Genomic DNA, 17,330 nt, shown 5'->3' on the forward strand with positions numbered 1-17,330 from the left:
TGTGTGTAGTAAGTATTCTGTAACATTTCTTTTTTTCACGACTAGGGAGAATGCAACAAATGGAAGATCAAACTGGGTTTTAAAATGCAGAACTCTAAAACTGTTTTCAAACAAAGGCTGGCCACTTTGGTTTTCTACTTTCAAACACCTTGTGCTAGCAAGAATAAAGAGAATGGGACACTGCTATTCTATTTTAATAATGTCAGTAGGTACTTTGGGCTAGAAACACAGCAACTGTTTCAAAACTGTAACGAGTTCCCTTAGAGTCCTTCACAGGAACAGAGGCAGAGATTTTAGTGCAGGGTTTTCAGGTAGCAAACTCATCCCTCCCTCCCCCATCTCATTCCCATTTTGAAAAGTTACCAAAGTACAGAAATCATCATGTGTAATTTGTAGGTTGTTTGTGCCAACGCATTTTTACTCAAAAACTCTCTGGGAACATTTATTTTAAAAAATAAAGCATTTAACTGATCGACATTAATGAATTAAAAGTTTTTAGTAGGAATTCACCAGATCGCATACCATGCCCTTTTAGTTCTTTTTTTTTTTTTTTAAGTATGGCTTCTGTGTTGGCCACACTGCTAGGGGTCTGGGGCAGGCGGTGGGGTGTGGGAGTGCTACAAAGCTCAATAAGCCATAGGCTAGTCCACTTACAATCTACTAGGGAGAGAGATATAGCTAATTCCAGTATGTTCTCCAGGTGCAATGAGCTTAGTGGTGGGTATGTAGAAGGAGCACTGGCTGGTCCGGGTGACGCTTGGAGGAGCTGTTTGTTGACCCCCTACCCAGCACCCAATCCCAGTTCCACTTTCCCCTTACCACAGCCCCATAGCTCACAGCCATCCCGGTCCTTCTAATTTTCCCGTGAGCCTGCAGCTTGTACCGAACCTGTGACACTCCTTCCTGGTGTATGATCTTGCATTTTTCTTAGCTTTGTGCTGAGGAAATGTCTTTTCACAATTACAAGCAGAGCTCCTTGATGGTAGAAACTCTGGCAAATAGCTCTGTAGAGTTTTCTTAGTACTGGGCACCCGAAGTAATGCTTACATACTTGCTGTATGAAGCCACACTTACGTGAGATCCAATGGCAACTGGAGTAAATTCACAATGTGTTGCCAGAAAAACATAGAGACATCAGGTCACTTTGGGCACTGGGGAAATACTCTACAAATGTACTTCGTGCAGCTTGTCAGATGTTACAGACAGCATCGTGAAAAGTTCAGTTAATAACACTATAACATTGTGAAAGACATTTTAGATACCAAAAGCACTATAATCCAGCAGTTTAAAATGCAGTCCTTCAAAATACAAGAACAAAGGCCACAGATTCCAAAACCAGGGTTTAACAAAAGCTACAATGGACAAATTGTTAAGCTTCATGTGTTTACTCATGGCCTTTGGGAAAACTGTCATAGAATATTTTCTATAAATAAAACAAAAGAGAAAATATTTAGCAAACATCAAATGTCCTTTCTTTACTCAGCCTCTTCCCTATTTCCCAATGATTGTACTTTATCTTAAAAGCATGTAATAAAATGCTTTTTTGGATCTTATTTTTGTTCCCTCACCTATAATAAAACATGACTATTGACCATGTATTTCTGGAGTTGGGAGGAAAGGGCCCCTTGTTTAAGGGTGTTTTGGACTAAATGAATATACATTGTTGTTTGTTCTTGGCACAGTTCACGCTGACATTTCCCCATCAACTATGATGAGTAATTTCATAGTTACATAACTAGATTTTGTCACAACATCTACTGAGAGTCACCACTATTTTCATTTGTGTGTAAATGATGCCATTGACACAAAGGCTGCCTTTTAGTTTAGAACACATTCTTGATAGGTTTCTCCTCTTGCAGCAAGGAGAAGAAATCCCAACTTCATGGGACGTGAACAGAGACACTGAAATACTCATTACGTCATAAACACTAACTGTTTAAAAACTGGTAGGCAACTGGGGCCGTTTTGGTTATGGCCCCAATTTGGACTCCCCTAACTTCTTTTAAGATCAACATATACCGAGTTTTTAGGTAGCTAAGGTGGTGTCTGAATATGGACTATGAGGATCCAAAGTCAAAGTCCAAAAAACTTGTAGAACAACAATATTCCTGTAGCAATTATGACAGTCCAGAATCAAGTCATTTAAGTGATAAGTCTAATAAGTTTTATTTCAATGTCCAGCTATATTGCAGAAAGATTCACACTGTCTTTGTTTCTTTCCTTTGGATGTTCTGGAATCTGTATGTGTAGAGATTCTTAATGCCGCTAATAACACAAAGGTAATTGCTCACTCAGATGGCAAATGGGATCATTACATGAAAGAATGGAAGAACACTGTTGTTAGGTTACTTTTAGAGGCACCCAGATAGGTCAGTTCAATCCAAATCAACACACATTAACAGAGAAATTTTTCTGTGCCAGGCATACTGCCAGGGATTAGGAGTATAAAGGTAAGACACAGTCCTTACCCCCTGTCATCTGCAAATCTAGTAGGGGGAGACAGAAAAGTAAGGCAACAATTAAAGGCAGTATGAAAACTGACCCATCAGAAAGAGGTCAAAGATCCTCTGGGGGTACAGGAGAGGAGACCCAAGTGGTCTGGAAGGGCCAGGAAGAACATTCTATAAGAAGTGGCCCTTTAGTGCAATTATAAAGGAGTTCACCAAAATAGGCCAAGGGAGTGAAGCTGACCCCAAAGGAGGAAGAGCATATTCAAGAAAATGCTGACTGGTGGGAACCTGGTACATTTAGGGAGCTGCACGGAATTAGGCACCACTTCGTGATATGTAGAAGAAAGGAGGGGGAAGAAGGCTGGAAAGGTAGGCTGGTCCAAATAATGAAGGGAATGGTTTGTAATACCAAGGATGGGGCACACTCACAGGTTCTGGAAGGGGGAAGTGACATGGCCAGTTTCGTGTTTAGACAGATCACTCGGCTCAGAGTGTGGTGATGCAGAGGTGGCTAGAGGCTTACTACAATATGCTGGAAGGAAAGAAGGAACAGAGGGGTGTGAACTAAGAGCAGTGGGGCAGCCAAGATGTGGGCAGATCCAAAAGAGGTGCAGGAATTAGAACGTACAGGATTTAATGAGTGCCTGACAATACAGCAGGTGAAAGGAACTCCGGACTTCTGGAGCAGCCGTGCCTCGGGTCACACCAACGGCTCTCGGAAGAACCAGCGCCTGGCACTGTGTGTGGGCTATGCACGAACGCAGGAGTTAGGGATTGCAGCTAACACCTCCCTGGGGCTGCTCTGCTCAGGTGCGGCTACACGTGGATGAGGGCCTGTCTGCTGGCCGCATGGCTGAGCACAGCCCGTGGTGGCTCCTGCCTGTTCCACGACCCTCTCCTCCTGGCTTCACGCCTTCCTTGCTCTGCAAGTCCCCGCTGATGGAAGGTTTGGGAGGAGGACAAGCAGCCGCCGCGACACTGACATTTACCAACTGTCACAAACTGGGAGCTATATGGCAGCATATCATGGGAGAAGTAGGACTGTCTTAGGGAAGTAGTCAGCCCCTAGAAGGAAAAAGACACTAAGAGGCCTCATGGCATTCTTGGCACCCCCTTTGTCTATTAACTGCCTGGTAATGGGATAATTTATAGCTACTTAATGGACAGAACAAAATGTATACCCTGACTTGCTGGACTGCTGTGAATGGCCACCAGATGAGCTCTTTTAAGCTCACCCAACAATTTAGAAGGATCTAGAACAAAAGGTCTCAATCCTACTTTATCAACTGCGCTAATGTTCAGGCGTCTACAGAATTCTATGCTTTGTTATTTTTTTGATACATAAAAGGCACATACTTTTCAAAAACGGATGTTTTATTTTATTTATTATTATTATTTTTAAAGATTTTATTTATTTATTTGAGACAGAGAGAATGAGATACAGAGAGCATGAGAGGGAGGAGGGTCAGAGGGAGAAGCAGACTCCCCGCCGAGCAGGGAGCCCGATGCGGGACTCGATCCCGGGACTCCAGGATCATGACCTGAGCCGAAGGCAGTCGCTTAACCAACTGAGCCACCCAGGCGCCCGACGGACCTGTTTTAAATCACTGTTTTTCAAACCTGAAAAGGAACTCTAGGCCCAGAGATGCCATCTTTGTAATACTTTATTTTTGGTGGTGCATAATATTAAGAAACCATTCTTGGATCTTCATCACAATTTCCCACATGGTATGTTTCTCTGATTAAAAGTAAGGCTGATATAAAATAAAGCCCCCAGAAATGTAATGTTTTGCTTTTTTTTTTTTTAAGATTTTATTTATTTGACAGAGAGAGACACAGAGAGAGAGGGAACACAAGCAGGGGGAGTGGGAGAGGGAGAAGCAGGCTTCCCGCGGAGCAGGGAGCCCGACGCGGGGCTCGATCCCAGGACCCTGGGATCATGACCCGAGCCGAAGGCAGACGCTCAACGACTGAGCCACCCAGGCGCCCCCAGAAATGTAATGTTTTAAAAAGGAGGAAGAGAAAGAGAATTATAATAAAGGTTTTCCTGTACAGGTCCAGTTACATTAGGCAAGATAAAAACAGGTCTATCATACATATCTGTTCACATAACTAGAATATTAGATCTGGAAAAACTCACATGTGTTTTCATAAAGGTATTCCTTTATACAGGATGAGAAAGGGAGGCCCACAGAAGATGAGCCATTTCCCAGCATCACACACTTTAAGTGGCTTAGAACCAGGATAAAAAGCTCACACCCAGATTGGCCTGAATTACATTACAATCTCTTGGTTCCACAAAGGCAATTCTTGAGTTGTCCCAGCAGCTGAAACATGCACTGAGGGCTATTCTAATCATAGGTATATCTTTTGGAAGAGTTTACTGATGTTTCAGTGTGTATTCAGCTTCTTCAAATTCTCATTCTAAACGAACAGGCTAAAGTAGTTTTGGGCCCAATTAATGCAAATCCTTAACCGATCAGAGAGATGTTTCCTCCAGAATCTGATGGTCCAGGGAATAAACCAAACCTGGGAAATGAATACAAATGGGATAGACGCACTGGTGGATGGTGCCTTTATGCGACCAGCTCAATACCCAAAACACATTACAATGCAGATAAAAGGGTTAAGATGCTGTCTTGGCATTTTTCTTGAATCTCTGACACCATCATTTATCAGATTCTATACACCTATAAAACCTAAAGCTGGTTCAGAAGCACCTCTGTTTATGTCTTTCTCTTCCTGTCCCTATTCACAAGATATTTTTTCCAGTATCTCCTCCCTTTTAAAAAATAATTGAGTGCTTTCAAAATATTTTCCCTATGCACTTGGAGTGCGTGTATAGAGAGATTCACATTTTCTTTCTAGCACAACTAATTTATGTCACTTGCTAATCTATAGCACTACTTCTGCCAACTTTCATTTCTTTTTTTCATTTCATCTCAAGCCCATTTCCTCAGAAGTTCTTGAGGTACTTAATATATAAGCCCCTCTATCCAGAGTGAAGTCAGGCAGGGGCTGATGGGCATCTGGAAGGCTGCACATATCAATGAGTAAGAACTCTTCTCCAGCCTGGAAAAATGGCCAGAGGATCCCACGGTATCAGGGGGATGTTTTGTTGAGGTGCTGACCCCTAGCTGCCTGCCTGCAGATCCAGGCTGGCCAGCTCTCTGCCCGGATGGAAGAGGCAGATGCATGTCTGCCGTGCAGCAGAGTATGCCGCTCTACATATCAGAAGCAATATTCTTCACTTGCTTTCCTAAATAGGATATATGGCCTGAGGCAACTGCCAACAAGTACATTTTCTTGTGGATTCTGGTATACTTTGTAAACTCCTAAGGCCTTCAGAGTAAAAGTGCCTTTCTCAGTTTCCCCATTTGATTGGACATAGAAAGCTTCCCAACTGGCCAGATGTAATGCAATTGTGGGCAGTTTTCCACTGACATGATATTATGAGGGTGGTTGATTATTTTGTGCTTGGACAGCCCGTGATAAAGCTATTTCACTTATCATGAGTATGAAGGACAGTATTAATAGTACCCAAACAAGACACAGAGTAATGTCTAATAGGAATACATCCAGTGTTCCAAGGGATAGCCAATGTGGAGAGGAACTTGCTACAGGACTCCCTGTAGCCAGAGAACTGAGATCATAATACAGCAAAGGGTTGGAATTAGGTTCCTAAGATGAGAAATGGGATGGGCCCTGAGGTTAAAGTCAAGAACAGAAATTTTAGGATGAGCTGTGAAGAGGGAACTAGTTTAGCATTTTAGGATTAAAACCCACAAATTCCTTTCCTCAGTTTTGCCATTTACTAGTAGATGACTTCTGGGAGTCAGCTGATCCCTCTCAGCTGCAGACCCATCTCTTAGGCCCCTTCTGATCTACCATTCTATGACCATGACAACCAGGAGCGTGGCTGGGGCTGGCCAAGGGATGGAATGGTGAGTGGTAAAGAAGGGCAGGGGGAGAGGGAAAGAGCAGGGACTTTTTTGTGTCCAAGGAAGATCCCATTGCAGGAAATTCAACCAGGGCAAAGAACTGTAGTTGCCAAGCCATTCGTGACTTGGTGATGGCCCAGGAACCAGCTTGTGCATCATACAGCACATGGTAACTTGTTCTCCATAGGAAAGGCAACTTCTTGAGTGTTTCTCACATCCTAAGCAATATAATGAAAAAGAAAACCGACTCAAGCTCCCAAGGCCTTTGGACCCTCCATCCACACCCTCCAGACACCCTCACCACACTGCTGAGGTGAATCAGCTCAGATTCCTGCAGGGGCTGGTCGAGGCATACCACAGTCCCCAGTTGGGGCCGTGAAATCTACATTTCACTTGATAATTCACTACAGAGAGGTCTTGGGTCTGCTCTTGCCATTTAGGGGTACAATTTTTATCATGAAATTCCACTATGACAAAATATGGTTGGTGTTCAAATATTTATTGATTGTCCTAGGAACAGGTGTTCATTACTTTTTTTCCCCCCTTTTTAATGACTAGTAACAACATGGGGAAGCTTCAAAGAAAATGAAAATGAAACACGAACACTTTTAAATTATTACAGTGTACATTTCCAGAGGTCCTTCATTCAAAGGTAAAGACCAGAAAAAGCCTTCCCACAGCCTCTACGATATTTGGCCCCTAGCAGCCTCGCAATCTTCATTTCTGACCTCTCTACCCTTCTCTTGCTCGCTGCCAGCCACACTGGGCCTTGCTAATCCTGGAATGTGCCAGATCTACTAGAACGCTTGCCCTGACTATTCCTTCTGTCTGAAATAAGTCCCTGGTATGCCTGCAAGGCTCACTTCCTACATTTCCTTTCTCAAATGTCACCTCATCAGCAAGGCCCTCCCTGGTAATCTTACAAAAAAATAGCGTGCTCCAACCCGCCATCAATCCTTGTCACCTTTACCCTGCCTTTTTCTCCATACCGTGAACTACCCTGTTCCTATGCAGATGTGAGCTCCTGGACGGGTGGACTTCTGTTGTTGACCTTGTTCGCTGTAGTATGTCGTATCCCTGTGTCTAGAAACATGCTGTGCTCATTGCAAGGGCTTGGATATCTGCTGAGTGAATTTATACTAGTTCTATGCCCTCTCATTTCGACGTATTACTAACTTACTAGGCATCTACATTTGCCCTACATTTCCTGCAAACTCTGCCCATTTCTTAGAAATTCTGGGTAACTAGGTCTATTCCTTACCATGAAACTAACTTTAAAATATAAACCAAGATTTCTTTAAAAGTCAGTCTTCAAGAGACCCATCCTTCCTTACAGAGAGCCCTGAGGGGCTGAGCTGCTCCCAACACGGCCCTGGAGCAAGGCTGAGGGAGCCGGTCTGTCAGAGGACTTGGGGCTGCTGTCTGGCATGCGTAATGTATCTGGGGACTATTTTCCATGCCTGAAATATGCATTCTTTTTATTGTTGAGATGAAATGCAACCGCCTACTTAATTTATACATCAAATGTCAAAACCATCCTTTACTCCTTATCTCTCTGCTTGTTTGATTAAGGCCATTCAGATTCAGGGTATAGGAACTGGATTACCCTGGGTTTCTTCTTTCAGCAGAGTAAAATTTCATCTACTTGAAAAAATATGCTCAGTAACTGAAGAGGGTAGTTAAAAAAGCCTTTCCTCCTTCCTCCTTTACCAGCTTATTATCACAAAGTGAAATTGCATAATGAATATTTCCCTGAATCACATATGCCAAGTGTTTTTCACAGACACTAGGAACTGGATCTTAGTGAAAAACAGATCAGAAGAGATCCTGTAATTCAAACCCTATCTGATTTGTTATTAAGAGCTCAAGAACAATGTCCCTTATGCTTACCTAGCACTTACGGTTTATAAAACACTCCCACGGATGGTATCCCATTTGAGTCTCACGCTACCCTAGGACACAGGCAGGCCCCTGGTGTTCTTTCTGTCCACATTGACGGTGAAAGCAGCAGAGACCAAGCCGCCAACCCACTAGGAGAAGCCCCTCACAGAACCTCGTCTTCCCTCACTCCCTGGCTCTTACAGCCCACGCACAGGTATCACTTAATGAATACCACGGCTCGGCCAAACTGTCTAAATGTCATAAGCACCCAAGCTTTCAGAATTGTTATTTAAAATTAATTATTTTGAAATACTGTTATTATTTAAAAAATTATTTTAAAATTTTGGACATAAAATCAATTATCTTTCAAAATTTTGTTGAATCCAAATACTCTTCTAGCTTGACTTTAGTGCATATCGTAAGATCAACCTTTCCCCAAAATTAAGTGTTTTTCAGTGCAACAATATGGAAAATTACCTTAACTAAACAAAAAACCAGAAGAAAGTTGAAAATATGGATTTAGTGATTGCCACACACAGTTTTGAAGGAAGCTTTGCTATTCTCTCAGCTTTGATGGGAAAAGGCCCTGAGCACACTTGCCCGATGTTCTTAATGATTTCTCAACCTGTGCAGTCAGATTCAGCTAAGTGATAAAAAATTAATTTAATTAAAAAATTAAGAGCCAGTTATATCAGTTAAGCTGAACTCAAAGTATTTATGAGGCCACTATTATCAGGTTAGTACCAATTGCTGTGGGCTTAAAAAAAATTTTAAGACCAGTTCTTTACCCTAATGGTGCTTAGAATCTTGGTGATAACTGTATACCAAACAATATGTAATTAAGCACTAAACTGGGCAAATACCACAGAAATTCAGAGGGCCAGCTGGAAAGGTCATAGAATGTTCCCTGGGGTTGGTCAAATCCTGAAGGATGAATAAAGGAGACAGGATAGTTTTCTCAGCGGGAGTAATGGCTTAGTTTAGATAAGTAGGGATGGAAATAAACATGGCATGCCAATTAAAAATAAAAATCTATGTTATAGTATGTTTTTGCAACACTCATGTAATGGATCTGATGTACATCCTCATCTCAAGAACTCTGGGATATTAGAGTATTCCTCCAGAAATTCCATTTAATAAGGGGGCCTCTAGGGCTGCTTACGAGAAATGATGAAGAGGGTTCTGGGACGGATGATCCATTTCTTAGGAAGTAAAAACTAACACACCAGTGAAAGAAGGGGAGACAGCCATAACACAGAGGTAGAGATGAGATGCCCTAGCAAGGCAGGAGGGAAGCAAAAGTCCACTATAGGTCCTGGGTCCAGCTGCACAGGGAGAAATTCTCTGCCCCAAGTGAAGCAAAGTATTGGTAATACTCAAGTGTTTTCTAGAAATTAATTTCAAGTTCCTCAAAAGTGTTTTAAGATGGAGAAAACCAAGTTACCTTTGGGAAGTCTAACAAGAGCAAGACTCATTCGGACGCCAAATAATCCAGGGTTGTCCAAACCCTGAAGGAAAAAAAACCTTCCCTCCAACTTGGGACTGACAACAGGAGTGGTAAAAAGGTGGGTGGGGAGAGAGCATGAGCAGAAGCACAGGCGTGATTAGTAAGGGCAATGCAGCCCAGTGCCTGGCTTTGGTAACGAAGCAGGAATTTACAAAGTGAAGTTAGCACTAGCAGCTGAGAAGCAAGAAATCTCAAGGGTTACTAGATGTTCAGACCATCCCATGGCCAGCCTGGGGTGTAAAGACCCAGAACAAAGTCCTGGGTGAAGCTTGGAGCCAAATACTAATGCAGTCTTTATTCAAATACCTCCCCATGCTGAAGACCAAGGAAAGTGGGTTTTGCATCTTTAAGAAAACACAATGCCTAAACATACATCTACTTACTTCTTTACAGGGGAGCTTGGCCACTGGAAAGAATTAACTGGTCAGCTTGGAATAGTTCCCACTTTCACAAGTATTATAGAGTTCTTGCTAGTTCCAAGAGGGCACAGAAAGGTACAGAGCCTGGGACAGATGCATCCCAGCATGTCTAGGAGAGGTACTGCTTTAATAAACCGATGAAAGTGAAGTGAATTAGCCCCAGCCGGGGCCCTCAAGTCCTGAACTGGGTGGGACTTGTCAAGGAGTAATTCTGGAGCACTTTATTCCAACCCATTTATTTCCTTAAGGAGCAAAGCCTTCCCTCCCACCCTACCTGGCACAATCAGCCAACTCAAACCCTCAATGGAAGGAAAGATCTTGAATTATATTTAAATACCTGCTCAGCAAACTTCCTCTTCTCCATGGATTACAAAGAGTCAACTTCAGCCCACCCTCTAAGACAGTTACCTTCTAATCCAGAATTAGGAAAGTCTACTCCATATCAATATCGTTTCAGCCTCACTAGCATCCCCAAATACTTCTGCCCAGAAGCTGATGAACCATCAGGGAATCAGTTCCTTCTTTCTTTCTTTGATGTCTCCCTTAAAAGTACGTGCCCAGCAAGGAAATTCTGATTTCCTCCTCCACACACAGCTGTGTGTTTGGGCTTTCCCGCTCCTCTGCTGCGTTAGGTTCCTCTGGTTAAGCACGTGCAGTGGAAGTCAGTGTCTCTGGTCCTGCAAAGTCTTGCACTCAGCAGAACCCTCGAGAGACTGCGCCTTCCACACTGCAGTACCTGACACAGACGATCCGATTACATGGGAGTTGCTCCTGGTGCCTCCTTTCCTTCCCTGCCCACGTGGCCATCACACCCCTGGTTTGTCCCAGCTTCATGTGCTCATTGTCTCTGACTGGCACCACTCTACCAGACTCCTTCCTCGCTGACCTCCCTCTAGCCTTGCCTGCCTCCAATCCACATACCAGGTTGTTGCCGAAATCAGCTGACTCTGAAAGATCCGACTTAAAACATATTCCGTGTCTTTGTCAGTAGTACGAAAGTAACATTCTTGGCAGGACATACATGATCCTTCATGATCTGACTCCTATCCACCTCTTCAACTTCATCTCTGGAGCTTCCCCTGCCCCTCTTCTTTCCTGACCTCCTCACATTCCCCACAGCACCTCTGTGTCTCCAGCTGGCCATGCTGCCTTTCCTAACCTTACATGTCTGGCAAACCCCTACTTGGCTTTTAAGTCTTGGTTCAAAAGCCCTCTAGGACTTCCCCAGGTAGCCCCGGACACTCCTCTTCTCACTGATCTTTACCCATACCTTCATTTTTCCCCCTGCAATTATTTTTGGGCACATCTGCCCCACCATTAAGCTCTCAGGTCATCAATATTTGTTGAATGGATTGATGAATTAACTAATGAATGGATGAGAGAAACTTATCTGAAGATACCGATTTGAAGACATTGGTGTGTGGGCTAGTGATGCAATCATGAGGAAAAAGAAATCACCCAGAAGGAACACAGTAGACCACAAGACGAGAAGACCAAGGTTAGAACTCAGAGAAAAGAGAGACAAAGCCTCTTTTTGGGAAAGAGCAATAAAAAAATAAATAAATAAACTAAGCATGGAGAGAACTAGGGATGCATATCCCAGTAGACCAAGGCAGAGGAGATTCAAGAAAGAGGAATGGTTTGCAACGAGCTAGTCCTTTACAGTGGTAAACAATAATGATTACGTCATTTTATAAGGACATTTGGGTAAAAATCTTAAAAGTTATACAAACGGGAGCTAGACAATGTAGATACACAGTTTTATTTTTATTAAGATGATTCTTAGTCAAGTCTTACTGTTTCCAGTTTCAGATTTTGCCAGCCAAGGGCTTCCTTTACCCATGCTGTCTGAAAAGTGTACTTTCCTCTTACCGATTTTTTCTAACATATAGTTTAGTTTCAGTTCAGAGCCTCTCTTGTAACACTAAGGTAGATTTCTTCAGTTGAGGTTTTCCAGACTCAGAGATGTCAACTCAACCAGACTGTAAGTTTTTATAGGACAGAAATTAAACCCTTGAACATCAGAGAGAGAGTGAATAAATATGTTTGGAAAGAATGACTGAATTTCTTACAGAAGTTAGGTCATCTAGTATCATAGCTTTCATCCATACCCTGGCAAATACAGAGCCTATAGTGAAGACTGCTAGTTGATTCTGGCCATTTCCCAGCTGAGCCTGTACAAGCCCATAACATCCCACAAGCTACGAGCAACTGGTCAGAGCTGGCCCAGGTGACATCACATCATCTCAAGTTAACTGCATTAGATTTGAGCTTTCATGGCTCTCTGGTCATGTCTGCATGGTACATAGCCAGCAGAGCAGCTGTCTGCTAAGGGGACAATGGGCAGAAACAAAGTAGTCAAAATGTGACTTGGCCCTTCTGCTTTATTTTTTATGACCTTCTTCTATTACAAATTGTGAATAAGAGTCTCTTAAGCTATTAATTTCACAGATGTATACAAATGCTGTCTCAGATCAATTCAGAGAACTGAATTATATACCATGCGGGTTCCAGATTTCTGTCACTGACCACCTCTGGCTAGACACCCTTTGTCAAACAGCTGTATGAAACTTGGGGTGTAGCCATACATTGCTTTTTTAGGAAGATAAATCTTGCAGCAGTCTTTCATTGCATGTTCCTGTTTAAAAATGCTTAGCTGGTTTCCCATTGTTTCTCTATATATAATAGGATAAAATCCAAACCCCTTTGCATGGCACCAAGTTCATCACAATGAAAGGACCATTTCATTCCTTCTCCTGCCTCTGCTCATTATTCCATCATATCAAGTCTTGCTTTGCATAATGGTTGTATTAGCTTTCTACTGCTCCTTTCTATGACACTAAGTCGTAAACTTAGTGACTTTAACATACAAATGTATCATCTTTCAGTTCTGTGGGTTAAAAGTTCAAAAGGGATCTTATTAGGCTAATCGGAGAGTTGGCAGTGCTGTGTTCCTTCTGGAAGCTCTAGAAGAGCATCTGTTTCCTTGCCTTTGCCAGCTTCTACAGGCTGCCTGCCTTCTTGATTCGTGGGCCCCTTCTATCTTCAAAGCCAGCAAGGGGCAGTTGAATCTTTTTCACATGGCCTCACTCTGACACTGACTTCTGCTTTCCTCTTTCACCTATATGGACTCTCGTGATTCCACTAGGCCCACTGAGTGATCCAGATAATCTCTCCATCTCCAAATCTTCAACTTAATCAATTTGCAAAGTCCCAGAGTGGACATCTTTGGGAGGCCATTATTCTAACTACCAAAGTGGTGTTCCTTCTGCCTGGAGAGTTCACTTCTCTGCTTTGAAGACTTCTGCCCAAATTCCTTAGGCATTCCTTAAGATCCTATGGAAAATGTCACTATTTTCATGCCCCCCCTCTTCCTCCAACCCAAGGGGCTCATTTCTCTTGTCTCCCCAGTCCCATGTACAAATACCTCTCTTGGAGCATTTACCTTGCACTATAGTTTATTTGTCCTCAAGTCTGTCTCTCTGACTAGATTCTGAGTCACCAAGTCTTATTCATTTCTGCAGCCCCTGGGGCCTAACTATTAAAGACTGTGGGGAAGAAAAATGAATGTGATATTTTAATGAGTGAAGACCTCAGGTGGAGGCAGAGGCAAGACCATAAATTCACAGGGCTTCTGTTTTGAGTGTAGCTTAGAAACTAGTTCCAACAGCTCTTAACTGGGTCTTAACCCATTTTCAATCAAACCCCTTAATTCTTCAACCATTCCAGGAGGCGTTATAGCAAACTTAGACAATTCACATCTAAGGATATTTCTTTTCTTTTCTTTTTTAAGATTTCTAACTTTAATGTGAATTGCCATGGATCACAACATGTCAGTTTTAAGTGTCCTCCTAGGCATGGCTGGAAAGGGCAAGCTGCACCCCAAGTGCTTGGTTAGGTGAGGGAAGTGATACTATCTGAATGATTTCTGAGTTCCAAAAAATGACACTCATCTAACAAATCTGACTATACTACGTTCGAGGTTAAAAGCCACTTTGCCACAATATTTATTTGGTATTTCAGTATCTGGAAGTTTTTCATTAAAAAAAAAAATAGAACAAAAGTTCAAAATTAAACAAAATTTAAAATAGCCTTAACTACTCAACTATTCAAATTACAAGCCGAAGGAGAGGTTGAATAAATTATGGCCACATGAATGCGGGAAGATCTATTTTTAAAGGCCAATAGTTTGCTATGAATATCCAATGTCACTTACAACACCATACAGTACAGAAATCTAAAGACATGAAAATAAAATGAAAAATTACGTGCCTAGCAGTTGAGTTGAAAGAACCCAACAGGCACAGAAAAAGAAGAATTGGGGGTGCCTGGGTGGCTCAGTCGTTAAGCGTCTGCCTTCCGCTCAGGTCATGATCCCAGGACCCTGGGATGGAGCCAAGCCCCGTGTCTGGCTCCCTGCTCCGCAGGAGGCCTGCTTCTCCCTCTCCCACTCCCCCTGCTTGTGTTCCCTCTCTCGCTGTATCTCTCTCTGTCAAATAAATAAATAAAAATCTTAAAAAAAAAAAAAGAAAAGAAAAAGAAGAATTGGTCACCTGTTTCCTAATTTGAATACAAAGTCTACTCTGCTATTTTTTCTTCATTAGCAATAGTAAAACCCCTCTTGGACCTAAATCTTGTCAGTTTTGGTCATTTTCATTTAGGAAACTCCATTCTTTTGTGGAATTCCTGAGGCAATAAGCAGTGTTTAAACATGCCGTTTGTTAAATTTCACTGCTTTTCCTAATCTTGAAAAAATGAGATTTTTTTAGATCCAAAAGGGGGCCTACTGATCCGTATTAAACCTCACATTCACAAAGAGGGACACTTAGGCCTTGCTGCTTCCTCTAGGTCACGAAGAAGCCAAGGCTAAGGGGAGACATTATTGACTGCCACTTGGGAATGCAGCCTGAGAACACAAGACTTGCTCTACAGGATTAATTGTGCATATATGCGGTGCTTCAAGGCCGACTTTAAACTTGGTGCATTTTTATAGAGAAGGGAAGTGCAATTTCTCAGTGTTTGTGTTTTTTTGTTTTTTTCCCCAAACTTCTAAATTGTTCTGTGAATGTAGTTAGAAGTACATTTAGGAGCAATGAACACCACCAACCAACCAACTGGGCTAACATGGAGGACTTCAGGCCTAATTTGTAGAAAGACTATCATGTCATTGCTATTGTTGTTGTCTGGACATTTTAAGCCTTTCCTGTTCTTAAATCTTGGTTATGTATAGGCTAAGCAGAAAGCTCCCTGGGGAAATCACTCAGAGGATCTGGAATTAAGAGCTGGAGCCATCTCAGGCCAGAACAAACATTAAAGGCTATGCACAAACCAATGAAAAGTCAATGCACCTCCAAAGTCTTAAGGTCTGTCAAGAATGCAAACAAGAAGTTTTGTAATAAGCTTAATAAATAAAACAACTGAACCTACTAAGTGGTACTTACAGAAACAGGCTTGAGGATATAGCCTGAGAGGTAGAACAGGTTCCCACTAGAACAAGGATTGTTTACCTTGCTCCGATTAAATCCAATAATCCTAAGAGTTGTAATGGTACTAAATGTTTTAGCAAGAATCAACAGTAGAAACCCCAGTGGGATCTACAAACTGCATTTTTCTGTAAAAGTAAAATGCCAGTAGGAACAATATCGTTCTAACATTCTCCCTTCTGAATATAAATCTTCTTCCATCTTGCATTTCATCCTGAACAATTTTACTATGTTCAGCATAGTAGCAACTGAAAAAAATGTGTTTCATCTAGAAGCAAAAGTGAGAAACCTTTACAAAAAACACTGAGCTTCTCCAAAGCTAGATTTCCAAGTTCTTAATATAAGCTAACACAAAATAAAGACTGCTACAGTAACCAAACTTTTCTGCTAACAAGTATCCTTAAAAACAATGACAATTCGACCATAATAGATTATTTTCTACGGTGTGAGCAGATAATGGACCTACATTCTTCTTCTTCTTTTTTTTTTGCTAGCTTGCTTTATAAATCTTGCAACTTGCAAGCTCAAGTTTTTTTGGAGGCCAAGGCAAGTTAATAGTCGAGCTTAAAATAAATCGGCTTTGCAATTACTTTGTTTTTTTTTAAGCCGATGAAGCACGTTTCCCCATTCCATGCCATGAAGCAATTCGATGTCAACTTGCTATGGAGTCAAATGCGACAAACTCCGAGAGCTCCAGTCGCGAGGCGGTGGCTTGCTGCACCCACAGCTTCTCGCACTCCTGCAGCATCAGGACGCTGCACTCTCCCGGCTCTGGGCGCAGAACACGAACTCAGGGCCTCCGGGCCACGGGACAGTACACCCTACCCCCGTCCCGGGGAAACTGAGGCACGGTGACCCGAGCGAGCTGAAGTCCGGCGAAGGCCCCCGCCGCTGCTTTGGCGTTCCCTTGCCCCCCGGAGGTTTAGGAGGCTCCTAGGCATCACACTGTAGACACCGCGCTCTTCGCCTTAGGAAGATTACGGCACAAGCCTGGGAGGTGGCTGTCCCCAAACCACCGGACACCGGGTCCCGCCCCGCACGGATCTCGAAGCATCCTGAGACCCCCAGGAGCCCGCTACTGGGACCTCGCGGCGCCTCCAGCACGCAGCCTCCTCCTTGGGCTCCGCCAGCCTAAGCGCCCGAAAGTTCCTCGGCCCCAGCGGCCGCAGCGACCCGGCCGCCCACCCCGTGCGGGGCTCCCTGCCACCCGCGCCCCGCCGCCCCTGCTGTCCCGGCGCCCCTGCTAACCTGACGCCGCCACGCCACTCAGGTGGCCGCCTTGCGCTCCTCGCCATGGCCAGCCTGCGAGCCGTCGCCGCTCCACGCCCCGCGCCCGGCAGCGCCTACTGCGGGCTAGCTGCCTCCGCAGGCGCGCTGCCTCCGCAGGCGCCGGGCAGCGATGCGGGCTGCGCCGCGGGCGGCCGGGAGTGCGGAGCTTCCCACCTACAGCAGCCGGAGCCGGCCGGTGCCGAGCATGCCCAGTGCGGCTCGCCGGGCGGCGCGGAGGCGCGGGGCCGGGAGGGGTGTCGCCGCCGGGTTTTCGCAGCAGCCACGGGCGCGGGGCGGAGCGGGCGGCGCCGGGCGAACCTGTGAGAGCCGCGGGATCCACCCGCAGAGGAGGGGGGCGGGCTGAGTGTGCCCGGGAGTCC

At 43.9% G+C, this 17,330-nt stretch overlaps 1 protein-coding gene across 2 annotated transcripts in view; it reads right to left on the bottom strand.

Moving 5' to 3' along the window:
* Positions 1-17,175, bottom strand: part of MFAP3L (microfibril associated protein 3 like) — a 39,736-nt gene extending 22,561 nt beyond the window's left edge. Inside the window, exon 1 of one of the 2 annotated variants that reach the window (XM_081811026.1) lies at positions 16,930-17,175. The gene's annotated coding sequence lies outside the window, so the exon portion shown is untranslated. The remainder of the gene's footprint in view (positions 1-16,929) is intronic. The other variant, XM_081811013.1, reaches the window with a different exon arrangement.
* Between the last annotated feature and the right edge of the window lie 155 nt (positions 17,176-17,330).

This window comes from Leptonychotes weddellii, chromosome 2 (assembly GCF_054177405.1).
Source record: "Leptonychotes weddellii isolate Sample4059 chromosome 2, ASM5417740v2, whole genome shotgun sequence".
NCBI lineage: Eukaryota > Metazoa > Chordata > Mammalia > Carnivora > Phocidae > Leptonychotes > Leptonychotes weddellii.